At 43.7% G+C, this 5,438-nt stretch overlaps 1 pseudogene; it reads right to left on the bottom strand.

Annotated features, from left to right (window-relative positions):
- Window positions 1-858: 858 nt before the first annotated feature.
- On the bottom strand, window positions 859-1,386 carry LOC115064838 (annotated as a pseudogene).
- Between the last annotated feature and the right edge of the window lie 4,052 nt (window positions 1,387-5,438).

Below are 5,438 nucleotides of genomic sequence, written 5' to 3'. Positions count from 1 at the left end.
TTTTTGTGAAACATGGGCTTTGTTCTAGTTAGTGTAAGGCATCCCTTTGCTTCTGGGGACACTTGGATTTGTTACTGATCGGTGTGAAGAGATAAGATGTTCACTTTCTGTGTCCAACTCTGTCAGGGGAGCAGTGTTCCTGTGAGCATGGTAGGAGGAGGGAGTCTATTGTTGGAATCAGGGATGACTCTACTTCTGAAGGATCTGAAAAGCAAAAGCTTGCAAGCAGGTAAGGGGGGTCAGAGAGAGCTACAGAGCAGCTGTTCCCAAGTGGGCGTGGTGCAAGGAAGCAACTGGCCAAAGCAGTCCCAGGAAGACTGTGGAGGGCACTCATGGAAGGGTCTGTGGGATGCTAGAAACTGCTGTCCAAGGACTGGTCAGCAGGGTCAGCCAGAAGTACTATATATATATATATATATATATATATATATATATATATATATATATATATATATATACACACACACACACACACACACACACACACACAATTTGTACTGTGCACTAACAAGAACCTTGCTTTAAATTTCCATGCCAATTTACAACCCCCAGACTACACCAGGCAAAGTTAGTGGCTATTGAAAATACCACCCGGACAGGGATATCTAAAGTTACATTCAGTAGTGTGTTTGCTATACAAAAAAAAAAAAAAAAAAAAGACACTGTACAGTTTAAAAACAAATCGTACACAGCCTTACATTTCAACTTTTTTCTTTAAAAGGAGTGAGTTGTATATGGGAGGGTGTTAAATGCTTCATAGACAAGAAAAAAACTGTGTTAGAACCAACTTATTCATCATCATCTTCATCTTTGTCTTTCTCTTTTTCCTCCTCTTCCTCATCCTCTTCATCCTCCTCCTCATCTTTCTCTTCTTTTTTTTTTCTTGCTCTTTTCAGCCTTGATCACCCTGTCTTTTGCTGCATCAGGTTTTCCTTTAGCTCTGTAGGCAGCAATACCCTTCTCGTACTTCTCCTTCAGCTCCGCATTCTTCTTCTCATAGGGCTGCTTGTCATCTGCTGCAGTGTTGTTCCACATCTCTCCTAGTTTCTTCGCAACATCACCAATGGATAAGCCAGGATGCCTACCTTTGATTTTGGTGTTGTACTCAGAACAGAACAATGAGAAGGCTGAAGGAGGACTCTTGGGTGCATTGGGGTCCTTGAATTTATTCTCCCCTTTGGGAGGGGGATGTAGGTTTTTCATTTCCCTTTCATAATGGACCTTGTCCGCTTTGGGCTTCCACCTCTCTGAGCACTTCTTGGAGAACTCTGAGAAGTTGACAGAAGCATCCGGGTGCTTCTTCTTGTGCTCCTCCTGGCAGGTTTGCACAAAGAATGCATATGAGTACATTTTGCCCCTTGCCTTCTTAGGATCTCCTTTGCCCATATTTAGTTGATTTTTCTTTGCGAGTCACAGAGTCACCCAGTACCCATCCAGCTCTTGTTTGCCCCTGTGGTATCTCTATGGAGCTCAATGTACTGCAATCCATAATTTCAGTTTTTTATTTAAAGATTGAACAGTGACTGAAACAAGATCCCCATTTAGCTCAACTTCTACTAAGAAGAAACCTTCATGTAAAGCAGTGGTTCTCAGCCTGTGGGTCACAACCTCTTTGGCAAACCTTTATCTCCAGAACTATTTACATTATTATTCATAACCATAGCAAAATAATAGTTGTGAAATATCAATAAAAATAATTTTATGGTTGGAAGTCACTACCATATAAGGTACTGTATGAAAGGGTCACAGTAGGAAGAATGAGAAGCACTGATATAAAGGGACAATGTGGTGACTTAGGCAGGTGTGAGGCGCTTGGCAGTGCAGGTGGACATGGGAATGACTTTGTCAGCTCCTGCTTTGTCTACCTGCAGTCTGCTCTAGAGTCACATCTGAAAGAGTTCCAGTTTACATATATAGATATACTAATTCACCAGTTCACAGAGTCAAAATTTCACCACCCAAGTCAATGTTGTTTCACAAGTGCAAACATCAGGTCTAACCTTGTCATCCTCACCAAGTAACATCCAGTATCAGGGAGGAGATGTCCTCGTGTCTTTCAGGTTTGGGAGGCTGTTCTTTTGTGTTACTTTTCTACATGTATAGCCACGGACACACCTACTTTTAAAATTTAGTCTCCTTAAGAGCCCCGCTTTATTATCAGTAAGCCTTCTGTCTGCTCTTGCTTTTGAGCCTGCCATTCCCTAGCACGGAGGCTGTTCAGATGCCCTACTGCAATAGCTTTCCTCAGCACCACTCTGTTGTGGATGTTAACAGAGAAACTTACGTGTACTCTGTATCCCCCTCACCTCACTTAACACAACACTAGGGTGTTTATGCTATGACTGCAATCACACAGAAACATTTAATGGATTCATGTCCACCGCTTGGCAATGCCTGTGTCCATGTGAAGATCTTGGCATAGAGCCTGGCTTGGAGGAGTCCCTGGAGGAATTTTAATGGTGATCATTCATATTGATCATGCCAGTGATAATGGCCAGATTAATATAGCCTTGTACACACACACACAGACACATATACAGATATACACAGACACACAGACACAGACTCACAGACACACAGACACACAGACACACACAGACACACACAGACACACACAGACACACACACACACACACAGAGAGAGAGAGAGAGAGACAGACAGACAGACAGACAGACAGACAGACTTGTAGGGATGGTTACACTTCCCCATCCTTGTTATTTCAGACTCAACATCCATGAAGCCAAGCTTACAATATTCCATTCCAAGCTATGTATTTCTCCTCATTTTTGTGGGGCAAGGATTATTAAATTTATTTAACTGATAAGAATTATTAAATATGTTCCTGGGTTGTGATGTGGTATTTGTCTGTACGACAAATACAACAAAACCAGACACAGTCTAGGGGAATTGTCAAGCTAATTACACACCATCACCCCACTATCATGTCTTTCTGTAGTGAGAACATTTAAATCTTTTGGCAGTTTTGAAATCCGTGCTATTATTATCACCAGTGGTAACCACACTGTTTTATAGATCTCTGGGACTTTTTCTTCCTGTCTAGTTGGAATCAGTACCCTTTGACGACTATGTCCCCATTCCCCAGCCTCTACCCACCCCCAGGCTCTGGGAATCAGCACCTACTCTCTGCTTCTCAGAGTTCAACATTTTAGGTTGCTCATAAAAGCAAGATCATGAGGTCCTTGGCTTGTGCCTGGCTTGTGTCACTTAGTTAATGCCCTCCAGGTTTGTCCACACTGTCCAAAACTCTTTCAGTTTTAGTGCTTCCAAGCCCCACCTCTCGCTGTCAAGGCAGGGACTGGAGTTTAGGCTCTCTCTTTACTCACTGCTGTGTCTCTAGGACCTGTCACATTTGAGAGAAGGAAGGACTGAAGTTGAGCAGTTGTCTATTCTTTCAACACATGCTGGCTTGCAGCTCTGGGAGAAAAGATTCTATGTGGAAACTAGCTTGACTGTATGGGAGCCTCAGACATGACAGCTGTAAATCAGTGATTCAAGAGAGCACCGAGTCAGGCAAGCTAGGCTTAAACACTCCGAATCCTCATGTTCCAACTAGGAGGGCAGGCAGTTAGGAAGCATTAAGAGGCAATTGGTGGAGGTGTGAAGTCTAAGTTTTGTAATGCTTTTGGCACAAATCAATTTCCAGTAACAGGATGCTTCTAACTATAACATTGGTAAAAGTTTTGAATAGCTTGTGGTAGTGGCTGCAGGTAAAGAGATAGAGCAGTGTGTGTGTGTGTGTGTGTGTGTGTGTGCGCACGCGCGCGTGCATGCGTGCATGCACAAGTGTGTGTGTATGTGTGTGTGAGAGACACAGAGAGAGACAGAGATAGACAGAGACAAAGAGACACACACACATAGACATAGAGTGACAAAGTCACATATGGAGAGAGAGAGAGAGAGAGAGAGAGAGAGAGAGAGAGAGAGAGAGAGAGAGAGAGAACGAGAACATGTGCAAGCCAGAGGAGGCCTCCCTTGAGACAGGGTCACTCACTTAGCTTACTGGTAGCCAGTTAGTGCCAATTGATCCACCTGCCTGTGCTCTTCATAGCACTTGAATTGTAGGTGTGCATTTGGCCACATTTAGCTTCTTACATGTGTGCTGGGGACTTGAACTCAGATCTTCACGTTTGTACAGCAAGTGCTCTAATCTGCTGTGCCATCTCTCCACTCCCAATTTAATGGTATCTCTGGGCAAACTAGGTAAAAACCAACATGTTTGTTGTAGCTATTTTTATATTAATTTATTTATGAAGACATTTATTATAAAGCCGGGCTTTGGTAATATTAGTCTTAGGTTGACTAGGAAATGATCATATAACAGGTTTCTTTAAAGGACTGGAATCAGTTTGTTTTGAGGTCCTGGTTGGAGACTTTTGCTATGAACCTACACTTTAACCAAAGGATTCTCTTCTCTCTGGGGAGGCCTAGGGATATACCTGTAACAGTGAGGGAGGAAAGGGACACTAAGCCAGGTCCTTCATATCAACCCTGGCTGTAGATGGCATGCTAGATATTACGCCCAGTTAAAAGAATGAAGATATTGATTCTGCAATTGCTAGGTCAGGCCTTTTCCTGTGGAGTTGAGCTCTGAGCAGAATACACACCAGTGTGAATGGGGACAGTGCTGTGACCTGGCCTTGGGGGAGGGGCTTAGCTCCCACCTCCTTTTATTCTGGCTTGTGGAAGTGATAGCTCTGATGGGCCAGACAACCCAGGAATTCATACATGTGTGAATTCATACATGAGCACTGTATCTACATCATTCCCCACTTCCAATGATCCTGCTTTTTCTGCCTCCTACCATCTCAGGGACTTTAGGGTGGCAAGAAGAGCTTGTCCCTCAGAGCGTGGATAGCCGGTTGGTAGATTGCTGTGGAGGGAGCTAAAGGTTGCTAGGACATTCACTGTTTGTGTTGGAGCGTAAGCCCCACGATCCAGCAGGCCTTAGGGTGATTTCCAGTTACTGATCGTGTTCCCTTCTGGACTCCCACATCAGCATAGGTGAGAGCACAGATACAGAGGGACCACTGAGTCAGACTGAGCTCTCCCGTGGGCATCCACATTAAAAGTTTTAATTTGTTAGAGTCAGAGGATTAAATTGTCCTTTCCGAATCTTTGGGGTGAGGGCTGTCTTTCATGCCTATCAGCATGATATAAGGTGGAATACAAAGCTACTCTAGTCTTGTCCAAGCTGTTTACAGGAGCAATAAACATTAGAATCCAAGGTATTACAAAATTTGTATTTTGCATGCTTTTGAGTAGCCAATATCTTCTAGTCCAGCTTTTGCTTAGAAATTTAATGAGTTAAAAAAAAAACCCTTGAGCCGGGCGTGGTGGCACACGCCTTTAATCCCAGCACTCGGGAGGCAGAGGCAGGCGGATTTCTGAGTTCGAGGCCAGCCTGGTCTACAAAGTG

The sequence above is a fragment of the Mus pahari genome, chromosome 10 (genome assembly GCF_900095145.1).
Source record: "Mus pahari chromosome 10, PAHARI_EIJ_v1.1, whole genome shotgun sequence".
Classification (NCBI taxonomy): domain Eukaryota; kingdom Metazoa; phylum Chordata; class Mammalia; order Rodentia; family Muridae; genus Mus; species Mus pahari.
Note: the sequence above shows the minus strand (reverse complement) of the source record. Positions and strands in the feature narration are given on the sequence as shown.